Here is a 16,635-nt window from a genome sequence, read left to right as displayed (position 1 = left end):
ACGTTTCCCCCCTTGATCAGCTTGTTGTTTCTCAGTGGCGAGTGACAATTTTTCGTCAAGACCCCGTTTTTGCCGTACTGCAAACACAACTTCTTTGGCAGACGCTTGCACTCGAACCGAGTGTGCCCTCTCTGCTTGCAGCACCAACAACAATCATCACGGTTGTAAGTCGCAGTGGTAACAGGGGTTTCACGCGCGGTTTTCTTTATTTTTCCCTCAGCCTTTTCGAGGGCTGTGAGATGTTCGCAGGTCGCGGCTTCGCGGCTCAATTCCTGTATAGTGCGTACATCGACACGTCGGATACGCCATTGATATGAGTAATGCAGGTTTCGGTGCAGGTATTCTAATTGTCGCTGTCCTATTGTAATTCCGGCGCGGTTTTGTAAGAGCATTTAAGGATGTCGAATATTTAAACAAGTTTTCCCCCTGTTTTTATTTGCGTGCGTGAACATCCTCTAACAATTGAAAATCATCGGCATGCGGTATAGAAACGCGCCTTTGAAACTAGTCTCGAAATCATCTTAACGTTTTCGATTTCCTCGGCATCATGTTTGGGCCGTCTTCTTTAAGCAAGATCGGCAATCCTTTACAGAACTGTTAATCTAAGAGTTCGTAACCTTCCTTGAGCTCCTCAATGTGCTCAAGGAATGTTCACGGGTCCTTCTCTTCAAATTGAAAACTCTATTTCCTTATTTGATTAATTATTTTCGCGGGGCGATCTTCAGGGCAAGGCGAGGCGATCTTCAGGGCAAGGCGGGGAGGGTATACTCGTGAAGGGATTAATACTATCGTTAATCGATGTCGTGACGGATGCTTCAGATTATGCGATGTTCAGTATCTCGCAGGGGCGGAGATGGAGCTCGAGTACTTAACCCATGAATTTCCATCTCTGTGATGATATCATTCTTGCAAAGTACATTTTTTATATTGAATGCAACTCTCCTCCGGTCAGATCCCTGTTCGGACGCCATGTAATTACTTGGCTTTTGTGTGGAAATAGCTCGTCGGTTTCTGGTCAGTCGGAACACAAAAGAAATTTGTGCGAGGAGATAAGATGCAATAAAACAGATGGTGTTGATTACAATAAAATAAACAAGTATTTATTATAATTTCGAAAGAATATAAGATAAGTACAGTGGAACGAGAAATAACGCGATTCAGCCGAGATGCCAGATAAGAGAAATGTAGTCGATCGCACTACAGGCTGAATCCACTGTCTCAGATTTTCACAGAAGACTTCTGTTGCTTCTCTTGATAATCTACATAAATGTACATACGTTTTAAATAACTTTTTTAAACATGCAACAAACGTTTATAATTAAATAGTTTAATCTATATAAATGACGGAACTGCCTTTCATGCAGATCAAAAGGATCACTAACGTCTCGTAAATGTTTTCTTAATCTCCAAAGCTTACGCCTGTCAACCGCATGCTCTTCCTCTTCGGTTGCAGCATTTACGGCGAGAAATCATGTAATATCCATTTAAAATTTTCATAAAGTTCAAAAAACAAGCTAGTTTATATCAATTTACACAAAAATAACCAGAATACACATTTTAGGCACATCATTACTTGCCAAAAATTTTCCCATAAACTATTTCACATTTTATAACACAGTCAAGAGTTATTTAATCTCTTATTCATTATATTCACGTGAATTTGTTCGCTTTTTGTATTTGTTCCTAGATAGTGCGTTCTATAGTGTTCTCACATATAGCACATTTTACTTGGAAATTTAACTGAAAAGTAACATTTATTTTAACATAACTTTCATAAAAGTCGTATTAATTAAGCATAAATAATAAACATACATTTCTCATTTCTATTACGAACTGATTCAACTGAATTGTTTCAACCGAGTCATCACAATAACACTTGAAGGTTAATTACCTTCATGTAAAATGAAAATTGTCAAAATGAACTCTATTAGGTATTGTGATTATTAAAATTATAAATATTCTATTAAAATTATAAATATTCTTCTAAAACTCATCTTACTCTGTAATTACGCGATAAAGGATTGTACGTTATTTATTATCACGGCCCAATCCTAATTATTATCGTCAACTCGATTGCATGTTTTGAGACTTTGTATACTTTTATATATTATTGGTTATGATCGACACGACTATTGTAAAATGTTGAGTCCAGGGTATCAATTATGTAAATTTTCACGAAACTTTAATTTTTTCACTTTTTGCACATACCATTCTGACGTGAAAAGTTTCACTTTCGACATAACATTCAAAGAATGGTACAACTTTCTATTTATGAACAGACGTTTTCTTTCTGTCTGTGGTAGCCGTATCGCTATATGTGTATCATTTATTGTACCAATGACGCCAGGAAATCTGGTAATGTCCCAAAATCTAACAAAAATTATCAAAATCGATATCATTGAAAACATGAAAAATATGAAGAGAAAATGTTATCTCATAATTTGCGAAAAGTCAAGCGCTTATAATATTTTTACAATTGAAATTACTGAATTAAAATATTCACAAATAACATTAATAATCATTTCTGTAACTATGTATTATACACAATTATATTTTTTAACATACTGCCATTTTATTTTTTCTGTTTCTTCTCTTTGGATAAAAAATTTAATCCACTTTGACATGTGGTTGTTCAATGCATTCACTACAGTATGGAATGATCAGCTGATGTTTGACTGGCTCATGTAGGTAAAAAATCTTGTCTAACCCGTCTTTGTTGAGATTCATATGCCATAAAATTCAATGCCGACACACATAACCTAAAATTTTATTAATAATTTTAACTTTAAAACTTTGTATACTTGCAAATAAACTAATTCCATGTAATGAAATATATAATTAAGAATGAATATTCACTTTCAGTTTCGCAGGAATTGTAGTCGATCGCACTACAGGCTGAATCCACTCTCTCAGATTTTCACAGATGACTCGCGTTTCTTCTCTTGATAGTATATATAAATGTACACTGCTGTTCATTAATCGAGACCCTCGAGTGTAGGAGGGTGGAGAAGTGAAGGCCAGAGATGGCGCGCTCATCTACACCCAAGTGCGACTAAAGTGAGATTCAATTACTGAACAGCAGTGTACGTACGTTTTAAATAATTTTTTGAACATGAAACAAATGTTTATAACGAAATAACTTAATCTGTATAAATGACGGAACTGCCTTTCATGCAGATCAAGAGGATCACTAACGCATCGTAAATGTTTTCTTAATCTGCAAAGCTTACGCCTGTCAACTGCATGCTCTTCCTCTTCGGTCGCAGCATTTACGGCGAGAAACCACGTAATATCCATTTAACATTTTCATAAAGTTCAAAAAACAAGCTAGTTTATATAAATTTATACAAAAATAACCAGAATACACATTTTAGGCACCTCGTTACTTGCCAAAAATTTTTCCATGAACTATTTCACATTTTATAACACAGCCAAGAGTTATTTAATCTCTTTGTCACGTCCGGGGCGCGAGTGCGAATGCCTCTCGGACGCGGCGTGGGCTCGTCCAACGACGGCTCGGCGTGATTCTCGCCCCGAGCGGCAAGGGCGGTAATCACGGTTACTGAGATTAAGAGGGAGGTCGACGGTCACAAAATGACTACATGAAAAACGCTGGTTCGCAGAGTTCAAGACATGCGTTTATTGAAGGTTTCTCCATATGAAGTCACGCGTACAACGGAATTGTCCGGTGACGGACTCGATCTCTAGGACCGTCGGCACCGGTCTCGCGGGTAGAGGCGGTGGTGGCGGCGGATCCTGGCAGTTGCCAGGCACGGGATGGTAAAATCCTGGCGGCTGAACGATGCGCGGGTTGGCGAATTCACGCGGGTCGAATTCTTTCCGCTAATAATACTCCCGCTGCATGCGCTTGAGAACCTTGTCGCGACTGGCGCAATTTCCTTTCGGCATCTACAATCAAGGGCGCGGTGAATCTAATGACGATTCGGGGAGTGTCGGGCGAGATGGTATAAGTGATAGTGGAATTAGGAGGAGTGAAGTTCGGAATTAAATGCAGAAGATTAAGCTTGTAAGGAGGAGTACCGATCTAACGAGACAGAACGTAAGACAACATAAAGGACAAAGCGTTGCCGGATTTTAAGCCATCCGGAGCTTACATATAGAGGAGTAACATGGTCAAATTTACGAACACAATATGCAAAACGAAGACAGGAATTTTGGAAACGCTGAATACAATTAAGCAATTGCTGATTAAGAGCAGGAATGTATACTACGTCAGCGTAGTCGAATAAGGAAATAACCAGCAATTGTGAGACATGAAATTTTTGTGACGTAGAGAGAATATGGTGAGAAGGATAGAGGAAGTCGTGCATAAGCAGCTCTGCACTTAGTGATCACATGCGACTCGAAAGACTAAGATGAGTCCAAATGAACACTAAGGACTTTAACAGAGGAGGAGCAAGGAATTGGAACAGAGTTTATATTGATATCAAAGGATTGAGAATGAGATAGTAAGATAGATGAGCCGACGACAAGTAAGGAGGATTTGGCAAAGTTCAAATGCAGGGCATTGGTGTTGGCCCATACTGAGACAGCATTCAAATCATTGTTGACGGCCGTCGAGGCGCTCGTAATGCTCGAAGGATAGAAGGATTTGATTAGAATTACGTCGTCAGCGTATAAAAGGAGTGTGGAGGAGACAGAAATAGAGGATAGATCCACAACAAAGATACTGAAGAACAAAGGACCAAGAATAGATCCTTGAGATACCCCTGAGGGAACTGAGCGAGATGAGGAAAATGAAGGATATGGATTATACATAAAAACGTGCTGGGATCGGTCTGTAAGGAACGATTGAAGCAACAACAGAGCTTGCTGAGATAAGCCATACATGCGAAGTTTGGCAAGGAGAAAACCATGACTAACTGTCTCGAAGGCCTTCGTGAAATCGAGAGCAACGATGGCCGTAAGATATCCCAAATCAAAGTTCTTCAGTATGAGATCTGAGACAAAGAGTAGCTCAGTTTCTGTAATAAATCAAGAGATTTTAGATAATAATATGCCATCCACCCTCATCACCCTCACTCCCAACCCCACCCCCACTCCATCCCCATCCCTATTTCCATACACATATGTCTGCGCGCGTATTTTTGCTATGCACTTAGATTTTGCTAGATTTTTACGATTTCTCTCACGCGTATCATTTGAAATGTGTGAGTCCATTTATCTTTCATGTGCGAAGTGCTTGATTATCACGACCCGAATGTTTATTTCGGCATTTGAAGCTCCATGTACAAAAAAATATCGGGTGCTCTCTAAAGTGCGATAGCAACATAGGATAGAAAATTCTTTTCTTCTTCGCTTTGTTTACATTCATATGCGGTAAGGGGACTCACAAAAATCAAGTAACCCAAAGGAATGAAACGCCTGTTACGTCCACGTCGTTCATTCCGAATAATTCTGAGAGACGAAAAACTAAAATCATAAATATACCATTAATGCATACACAAACACACACGTGCGCGCGCGCGCGCGCGGGCGTATGTGTGTGGGAATAGGGATGGGGGTGGAGTGGGAGTGGAGTGGAGATTGGGAGTGAAGGTGATGAGAGTGGTTGACATATTGTTATTTAAAATCTTGATTTATTACAGAAATCTGATTTTGAGGCATTAGTAAAATAAAACTTTAAATGACTACAACAAAAAAACTAGTCATTTTCAGGATTTGTGCATATGGACACTTTTGATCAATGAGTCAAGAACTATAACATACTAAAATTTCAGCCAATTTCACCAAAATCCTATGATTTTGTGCGGGATCCTTTATCAATGGTCATATCTGTTTTCCTAATGTTGATAACTTGACTTTGCGTTGTGATGCTGAATTCAGACGAAAGCATCAGAAAAATCATCATGTAGGTACTGCAATATTAGAATCCATTCTAGATTTTGACATGATACATAACTTTCCCTTAAATTACATACACCTTATTTGTCTGGCGGTTGTCAAAAAATTGCTTGTTTTGGGTTTATGGAAAGCCATCTACAAAACTGTCAAACAATAAAGTATATAATATTTCTAAGTCATTACTTAATTTAGCATGTAATATAACGACAGAATTTAATTGTAAACCTCATAGTAATTTGCTTTTCTAAATATATTTCTACGTTTTAATGATCTAACTTTATTTGACATATTGTAATAAGAAGTTGTAATTTAAAATATTACAAGAAATTTTATGAAACACAACATTTCGTTTCCTAAAGTCTTATACAATTTGGAGGTTCATATGGAGTATATATTTTTCTTCGGTCTTTATATGAGAAATATATTTCCAAACTATATTTTTGGAAATCTTATGCTGAAATATAAAAAATGTCATGAAAATTAAGCGTAATTGGAATTAGTAGTGCTATCAAACGAACTATTGCTTGGTATCTCTAGCAATTCTGGGTTGACTTCCATCTCACCTAAAAAATAGGTAAACTAAATATATACCAATATAAAAAATGATAAGTTTCGATAATAATAAATAATATCAGAAATTGGAAGGACTACGAACCAGAGATACAAAACAAAGAAAATATATTATAAAATTATAAAAATGAAATTACAGCAAAACAAACGTTTATTCAAAGATAAAGAAAGACGGGATGACTTTCAGAAAAGCATGTTTACATAAGTGGTGAAAAATTGAAAGAAATTTCGCCGAAAACCATCCGTTTTTCAGAAAGCGATGTAGATGTATTTTTCCCACCTAAGGCAGATAACGATTTTCCCGTCGCGATGCAAGTTAGCTCCAAATATGACATCATATATTTAATCACGAAATACGGTTATATACATATGTACGATATTGAGTCCGCGACCTGTATATTTATGAATCGTATCTCTGAAGAGACGATCTTTGTTACCGCACCGTACGAAGCGTCTGGCGCTATAATAGGAGTGAATCGGAAAGGTCAAATCTTGTCCGTCTCCGTGGACGAAGAGAACATAATCCCATACATCAACGAGGTGCTTCAGAATTGGTATTGAGAATGGCCGTGAGAAACAATTTGTCGGGCGCGGAGGACTTGTTCATAAGGAAATTTAATATGCTCTTCCAAAATGGTCAGTACGCGGAGGTAGCGAAAGTCGCGGCAAATGCTCCCAAAGGAATACTCAGAACGCCGGCGACTATCCAGCGATTTCAACAGGTTCCTGCTACTCAGGGCGTTTCCTCTCTTACAGTATTTCGGTATTTTTCTGGATCAGGGACAACTGAATAAATACGAGTAGTTGAAGTTGTGCTGACCGGTATTAGTTCAAGGACGTAAACAATTGCTGGAGAAATGGCTGAAGGAAGACAAGCTGGAATGTAGCGAAGAGTTGGGGGATCTAGTGAAACAGGCGGATCCTACATTGGCGCTTAGCGTTTATTTGAGAGCCAACGTTCCCAACAAGGTAATTCAATGCTTCGCAGAGATCGGCCAATTTCAGAAGATCGTATTGTATGCCAAGAAAGTCTCGTATACGCCCGACTATATTCCTCCTGAGGAATGTCATGAGGATTGATCCCGATCAGGGTGTGGCGTTTGCACAGATGCTGGTTTAGGACGACGAACCATTGACCGACATCAATCAGATTGTCGATATATTTATGGAGCAGAATATGATGCAGCAATGTACGGCGTTCCTGCTGGATGCGCTCAAAAACAATTGGCCGAATGAGGGTGTCTTACAAATTCGCCTCTTAGAAATGAATTTAATGTCCGCCTCGCAAGTGACTGACGCTATATTGGGCAATCAAATGTTTACCCATTACGACAGAGCTCACGTCGCGCAATTGTGCGAGAAGGCCGACTTGTTGCAACGCGCCCTCGACCACTACACGGATTTGTATGATATTAAAAGAGCGGTGATATATACGCATCTGCTCTCGCCCGACTGGCTCGTAGGTTTCTTTGGTACTCTGTCCGTTGAAGATTCCCTCGAGTGCCTGAAGGCCATATTAACGGCCAATATACGGCAGAACTTACAGATCTGCATACAGATTGCGACCAAATATCACTAGCAATTGACGACTAAAGTGTTGATAGATCTGTTTGAGAGTTTTAAGTCTTACGAAGGTCTCTTCTACTTCTTGGGATCTAGCGTGAATTTTAGCCAGGATCAAGAGGTGCATTTAAAATATATTCAGGCGGCGTGCAAAACTGGCCAGATGAAGGAGGTGGAGCGTATATGTCGAGAGAGCAACTGTTACAACCCGGAACGCGTAAAGAATTTCCTAAAAAAAGCAAAGCTGTTCGATCAATTGCCTTTAATAATCCTGTGCGACCGATTTAACTTCGTTCACGATCTTGTTCTCTATCTTTATCGCAACAGCTTACAGAAATACATCCAGATATATGTCCAAAAAGTAAATCCATCGCGACTATCGGTAGTCGTGGGTGGTCTACTAGACGTCGACTGCTCGGAAGATATCATCAAGAATCTGGTACTGGTGATACATGGACAATTCTCTACCGATGAACTAGTTGAGGAGGTAGAAAAGAGAAATCGGCCGAAATTGTTATTGCCGTGGCTGAAATCCCGCGTTCACGAGGGCTGTGTGGAACCAGCTACGTACAATGTACTGGCCAAAATCTACATCGACAGTAACAACAATCCCGAAAGATTTCTTAAGAAGAATCAATTCTATGACAGCAGCGTTGTTGGCAAATATTGTGAGAAGCGCGATCCTCACTTGGCTTGTATTGCATACGAACGTGGCCAATGCGACCGTGAGCTGATAAGCGTGTGCAACGAGAACAGCCTATTCAAGAGTGAGGCCAGATATTTGGTGAGATGTAGAAATCCTGATCTTTGGGCGGAAGTGTTGTTGGAGAGCAATCCGTACAAGCGACCGTTGATCGATCAGATTGTTCAGGCGGCGTTATCTGAGACGCAAGATCCCGAAGATATATTGGTTACTGTCAAGGCTTTTATGACGGGCCGACTTTATGCCTAACGAACTGATCGAACTTCTTGAGAAGATAGTATTACACAGCAGCGGTTCAGCGATTATCGTATCTTGCAGAATCTCTTCCTATTATAGCCATCAAAACTGATCGTACACGCGTCATGGAATATATTAACCGCTTAAACAATTATGACGCCCCGAATATCGCTAACATTGCTATTAACAACGAACTTTACGAGGAAGCTTTTGCAATCTTCAAAAAGTTTGACATCAATACGTCGGCTATCCAGGTTCTAATTAAACAAGTTGATAACTTGGACAGGGCTTACGAATTTGCAAAAAGATTCAATTAGCCGCCGGTGTGGTCTCAGCTCGCCAGGGCCAAACTGCAGCAAGGTCTGGTTAAAGAATCGATTGATAGCTTTATTAAAGCGAAAGATCCATCCGCGTACATGGACGTAGTGGAAACGGCGCATCGGACTTCGCATTGGGAAGATTTAGTCCGTTATCAAATAGCCCGTAAGAAAGCACGCGAATCCTTCATTGAGACCGAATTAATATATGCGTATGTGTGGACCAATAGACTCGCAGATTTCGAAGAATTTATATCTGGCCCTAATCATGCCGACATTCAAAAGATCGGCGTCAGATGTTTCGATAAGATGTATGACGCCGCGAAGCTCCTGTACAACGATATCGAACTTAGCGCGTTTAGCGTATAACGTTGATCCATCTGAAAGAGTTTCAAGGTGCTGTCGATAGCGCACGCAAAACCAATTCGACGCGCACCTGGAAGGAAGTTTGTATTGCCTGTGTGGATAGCGGCGAATTTCGTTTGACACAAATGTGCGGTCTGCACTTAGTCGTACATGCGGACGAGCTTGAGGACTTGATCAGTTATTACCAAGATCGCAGGATCGGAGAACTCATTAATCTTTTGGAAGCTCCTCTAGGACTTGAACAGGCTCACATGGGGATGTTTACCGAACTAGCTATTCCTTATAGTAAATACAAGCCTCAACGAATGAGGAAACATTTGGAACTCTTCTGGTCGCGTGTCAATATACCGAAAGTGCTACGCGCAGCGGAACAAGCGCATTTATGGGCCGAGTTAGTGTTTCTGTATGACAAGTATTAGGTGTCAAACTTAATTCCTGCCGCTCGCTACTAGAGGGTGCTGACTCCAACGCTGACAAATTTCGACGATAAAGTCATATGTGTTTTGTAGTTTAGACATCGCTGAAAGTGATTCAATCCTTACAGGTTAGATTTCTCAACGCCAAAGAGATTTTCCAATCGATTGAAAATGAATCGCGATAAGCTGTTTTTTCGACATGTGCTTCTTCACTACTTCGACTTCAAGAAAACCGCAGCTGAAGCGCATCGCTTATCATCCGAAGTGTATGGTGATGAAACTCCATCGGAAAGAATATGTAGAGTTTGGTCTGAACGCTTCCGAAACGGTGATTTTGATGTGAGAGACGAAGAACGTCCAGGACTTCGAAAAAATTTGAAGATATCGAGCTGCAAGAATTGCTTGATGAGAATCCAGTTCAAACGCTTTTAGAGTTGTCGAAACAGTTAAATGTTACTCCAAAGGCCGATTGAGTGACGAATTGATGCAAAAAAAATCATACGTAGCCAATAATCGACGCAAAATTATTTTGTTGTATGATAACACTCGACCGCATGTCGCGAAAAGCGTGAAACAGGCACTTCTAGAGCTTTAATAGGAAGTTCTCCCGCATCCAGCGTACTCTCCAGACTTGGCACCGTCGGATTACCATCTCTTCCGATCGATGCAACACGCACTTACGGACATACACTTCTCCAGTCACAACAAAGTCCAAAAATGGGTGGATGAATGGATCGCCTCGAAAGACACCGCGTTCTACCGTCGTGGGATTGCCCTGTTGCCAGAGAGATGAGAAAAAGTAGTAGAAAATGGAGGAAATTACTTTGATTAAGGTATTCATTCATCTTCCCTTCGAAACAAATCAATTTTGGAGACGAATAAACGGCAGGAATTAAGTTCAACACTTAATACGAGGAATATGATAATGCGGTCCTAGCGATGATGCAACATCCTACCGAGGTTTGACGAGAGGGTCATTTCAGAGACGTAATCACCAAAGTCACAAATGTTGAGCTCTATTATAAGGCTATACACTTTTACGTGGAATATAAACCCCTTCTTCTGAACGATGTATTACTCGTGCTTGCTCCGCGCATGGATCATACTAGATCAGTGGCATATTTCACGCCATCTGCAATTGGTGAAGCTGTACTTGAGATCGGTTCAGACCCTCAACAACAAAGCTATCAACGAAGCCTTAAACGGCTTGTTAATCGACGATGAGGATTACCAAGGTCTCCGAACAATCAATTGATGCGTTCGATAATTTTGATAATATCGCGTTGGCGATGCAACTCAAGAAACACAAATTGATCGAGTTCAGGAGAATCACCGCATACCTGTACAAGGGAAATAATAGATGGAAGCAGTCCGTGGAGCTTTGCAAGAAGGATCGACTATTTAGAGACACCATGGAATACGCGGCATAATCCCGAAATGCAGAGGTCGAAAAATTACTCGAGTGGTTCTTAGAAAGAGGTTCTAAGAATTTTTGCAGCATGCTTATTTCATTGTTACTGTTGAACATGGCGCGCTTAACATTGTGACATCAATCTATCGAGCGTCTAACTAAATCGATACTATGAGCCAATAGGATTACGCGGTGCGTGTGGACGTTCGTAAATAATAAGCGTTGTTGTCGTCTCTACGAGATTGTCTTTTTTAATCTTCCAAAACGGAATTATTATACGATATTACCTACACTGCTTTGGTTTCAATATAACCAGAACCCAACAGGTTATGGACCCAGGTACGCTCTGACATTGTGCGAAAGGAAAAAGATTCGGCAGTGTGACAGGGCAGGATCCACAACAAAGCATAACCTCGACATTACAAAAGGAGACGCCATTACAGGATTCCCAACGGTAACAACACACACACCATGGTGAGATATAACTCGCAGTTATGACTACAGACATGAAATTCGAATTAATTAAATTCGATGGCAACAATTATACACTGTGGAAGGACATGCTGAACACAGCGCTTATGGCCAAAGGATTGCTTGGATATACGGACGGTAATATTCTAAGGCCGACGTCTGAAAATCAGGTGAGTGAATGGCTCAAGAAAGACGCGGAAGCCAAGTTATACATTAAAATGTCAGTGTCCAATGCATACAAGCCTTTACTACTGGGGTGTGCAACCTCTAAAGATGCCATTGAGAAGTTGTCGCAGGCATATAACATTACTTCAGAAATCGCGAAGCAAACTTTGTTGCAGAAATTTTTTGAACACAGTATGTCACCGCGTCATCAATGGCCAGTTACCTAGCGTCCATTGAACTCCTCGCTAAACAATTACGCGACGGAGGAGAAACTGTAAGTGACACATGTATTACGACTCAGGTATTAAGAACACTACCAGACAGGTATCGCGGTCTCCGTCAGTCGTTCAAAATATTAGACCCATCACGTAAAACAATGGCAACTCTTACGGAAATGTTATTACAGGAAGATGCAGAGTTTACAGCACATGACAAAGCCAAGGCAGCGTTTAAGGCCAAAGTGCGCACGTATCAAACACATCCTTCCAAGAATAAGAATACAGGACGAACAATCGATGGTAAAACTGAAACAAGCGGCGGTGAAGCCACAAAATTTAAGTGCTGGACATGTGGACAACAAAGTCATCTCAAACTGTCTCAAACGAAAACAACGTCAATTGAAAACAGAAAGTGTGCAGGACAAAGAAGAAAATGATACGAATCGCCAAGCATTTTGTTCTGTCACTGCAGGATACAAAGCAGGTGAACACTTTTTGGCGGATTCAGCAACATCAATGCACATGTGCAACAACGCCGAATTATTTAATTTCATTGATGACTCACGAACAAAAGTGAAATAAGCAATATATGCAAGCATATGGATGTGGCACAATTAACATCCTGGTTAACATCGATGGCAAGCAAATTCCGAAGCAACTCAAGGATGTCTTATACTGTCCGGAACTCGACAACAATTTATTCTCATTGTCAGTTATGAGAAGACAAGGATTCGACATGAACACTCAACATGATCGGATGTATATTTCCAAGGATAACAAGGTAGCTATCACTGCAAAATTTGATAGCGATATTTATATAATGGACATGGAGATTGAAAAATCTGTAAAAGCCTATTCAGCTCAAATGGAAAATCTGAGAATGTATCACCGACGCATGGAACATGTTAATGTCAGAACACTCTTGAAAACGGCAAGTTCAGACGCAGTAATTGGTCTAAAAAAAATGGAGGCTACACTAGGAAAATTTAGATGCGATACATGCAATTTGGGGAAACAACCCAGGCAACAGCACCCTTTGTTGGAATCACAAATTACTACTCCACTGGAAGTTATACATAACGACGTATGTGGACCGATGCCCGTTTCTTCCCCCAGTGGCTCACGATATTTTGTTGTATTCAAGGATGAATTCACCGGTTATCGTATGGTGTAAACGATGCAACATAAATCAGATGTCCTAGATCTTTGAAAACAATTCGTCTCTATGGCGGAAAGAGAAATAAGACTTAAAGTAAAGGTCATAAGATCCGATAATGGACTTGAATACAGTAACTAATATATGAGGGCGTACAACCAGAGAATTGTGGCATTAAACATGAATTTTCTGCACCATATATACTTGAATCCAACAGTAGACCAGAGCGGAAGATCAGAACACTGGTGGAATCTGCAAGAACAATGCTCATCGACAACGGCTTACCGGAGAAAATGTGGAGCGAGGCTATACATTGCGCGGCATACATCCTCAACAGAACGGTTAGTAAGGACGAAAAGACACCTTTCAAATCATAATTTAAGAAGAAACCAAATGTCAAACGTATCAGAATTTTCGGATCAGTCGCATTTATGTCAATACCGAAGGTACAAAGAAAGAAATGGGATGAACGAGCTCGCAAACTAATTTTGATCGGATATGATCAAGAAAGTCAAAATTATAGACTTTGGAACAAGGACAGCCGACACACATCGAAATCGCTAGAGATGTTGTAATTCGCGACGGAATTATGTTCGCAGATGCTAAAAGGACCAACACTTATAACTTATGGTTGCCTTTCGAATATACATCACAGGAATGTGAAGATAAACAAAACATCAACAAGGACACTGATGATACAGGAGAATCAACATCCGAAAGCGAAGACGATTTCCAGGACTGTACGCTCATGTTTCCTACACATGAGGCGAATACATCTAAACGTCATACACGAAGCACTGGTCAAAATGCTGAACACTTTGCACTGGATCAAAAGGGGCGAACTAAGCGTGTTGAATATAATACACATGGAATACCACATGTCGTTGAAAACGAAATCCTCAACGAAATGGCTCTTATTGCGATGGCTGATCACCCCATTGGCTTTGAAGAGCCGATTGGATATGAAGAAGCATTGCGATTACCGGAATGGCGAGCGGCAATGAAAGATGAAATCCAGACGCTAAGAAGAATGACACATGGGTCTTATGCGAACTTCCACAAGGTCAACGGGCACTCCCCAATAAGTGGGTATTCAAGGCGAAACGGGATCAGAACGGTGAGATCACCAATTACCGTGCTAGACTTGTAGCGGGCGGACATAAGCAACGACAAGATATATAGACTACGATCAGGTCTTTAGTCCGGTGGTACGTTATGATTCGATAAGAATACTGCTTGCGATCGCGGCTCAATGTAATATGTATATCGTTCAGTTTGATGTGAAATGTGCCTATATTTACGGCGAAATGGATAAAATCGTGTATATGAAACCTTTAGGTTTCGTGGACACTATGCGGCCGAACTTAGTGTGTAAACTGCAACGCTCCCTATACGGATGTAAACAAAGTGGACGATGCTGGAATCAGAAATTCGTGATATTCATGATAGAAATCGTTCAAACAAACTAACGCTGATAGTTGTGTTTTTATATCAGATACAGATGAAGGATCTATATACGTATGTCTTTATGTCGACGACGGTCTTGTTATATCATCATCTGAGAAAGTGGTAAAGCGAGTAATAGAGAGCCTAGAAGTCAAATTCGAGATTAGGAAGATGCTTGCGAATGAATTTATAGGCATGCAAATTTCTCAAGATCGCAAAGCGAAAACAATTACGATCTCTCAAGTGAATTATTTACACCTTTTATTAGAACGTTTCAAGATGTTGAATGCAAAACCTATTGGTACTCCGTTGAATCCTGGTACTCAATGTACCAGGTTAATCAAACCGAAAAAGGATATACTTGAACCGGATTTACCATTTAGACAAGCAGTAGATGCATTGTTATTCGCGGCTATGGTCAGTAGACCCGACATAGCGTTTGCGGTAGGACAAGTAAGCAGATATTTGACGTGATTTGATCAAACTCACTGGATAGCGGTTAAACAAATCATGCGCTATTTACTTGCGACGTTAAATTATTCTCTTGTTTATCGCGCTAAAAATACTGGCATGCAATTCACGGGTTACACGGATGCGGCTTATGCTGGATGCCTTGACACACGCAGATCGACGGCTGGATTTTGTTTCTTAATTAATAAGACAGCGGTAACGTGGGATTCTCAAAGACAAACCACGGTATCATTAAGCAGCACTGAGTCTGAACAGGTGTAAAAGACGCTATTTGGATTTCAAATTTTCTAGAACTCGGACATTTATTCAAACCATTTCCTATCTTGATAGATAATCAGAGCACTATACGACTTGCGTCTAACCCTAAATTCTTTCGTCGAACCAAGCATTTAGACGTGCGTTACCATTTTGTGCGAGATATGATCAAGCACGGTATTATTTCTATAGCTTATATTCCAACAGAAGAAAATGTTTCCGATATTTTTACCAAAATTTTGACTAAGTGTAAGCTGTTAAAAATGTATTCTATGTTAGGATTGTATAATGTCTGTAATATCAGCGCGAGTGGAGGTGTTGAACATGGCGCGCCTAATATTGTGACATCAATCTATCGAGCGTCTAACTAAATAATCGATACTATGAGCCAATAGGATTACGCGGTGCGTGCGCACGTTCGTAAATAATAAGCGTTGTTGTCGTCTCTACGAGACACTCTCTTTTGTAATCTCCCAAAACGGAATTATTATACGATATAACCTACACTGCTTTTGTTTCAATATAACCAGAACCAAACAGTTACGATTTATTTCATCCGGACGTCATCTTAGAACTCACATGGAGACATCGCATTTTACATTTCGCCGTATCTTATACAAGTCGCGCGGGAATATATCACTAAGGTCAATAAATTAGAAGAGCCGACGCATCGAAGAAACTGATCATCAGGAACACAAGCCTATGATCATGCCAGAACCTCAGCTAATGCTGATTGCAGGGTCAGGAATGATGGCACCTGGCTACGCGATTCAAAACGTAGGGTAAAATCGCCTATTATGAGATATCTTTTTTTAAAGGCTTGTAATTTATTTAATTTATAACCTGAATTAGTTTTACGTCAAATTTATGGGAAATATATTTAAGTTTTATCGCCAAAAGTTAGTAGTCGATAATAGCTATACTTTGTCGTATGTGAAATTTTTTATTAAAAGTGCAGATTTTTATCATTCAAAAAAAGGATTCCTAGTATGAGATATAAGAGTT

The 16,635-nt window shown here is 40.1% G+C and overlaps 1 pseudogene; it reads left to right on the top strand.

Moving 5' to 3' along the window:
- Positions 1-4,875: 4,875 nt before the first annotated feature.
- On the top strand, positions 4,876-16,416 carry LOC108764452 (clathrin heavy chain-like; annotated as a pseudogene).
- The last annotated feature ends 219 nt before the right edge of the window (positions 16,417-16,635 follow it).

Source organism: Trachymyrmex cornetzi, unplaced genomic scaffold, assembly GCF_001594075.2.
Source record: "Trachymyrmex cornetzi isolate Tcor2-1 unplaced genomic scaffold, Tcor1.1 scaffold424, whole genome shotgun sequence".
NCBI classification, from domain to species: Eukaryota; Metazoa; Arthropoda; class Insecta; order Hymenoptera; family Formicidae; genus Trachymyrmex; species Trachymyrmex cornetzi.
The sequence above is the reverse complement of the archived record's forward strand: the minus strand, read 5'-3'. Positions and strand labels throughout refer to the sequence as shown.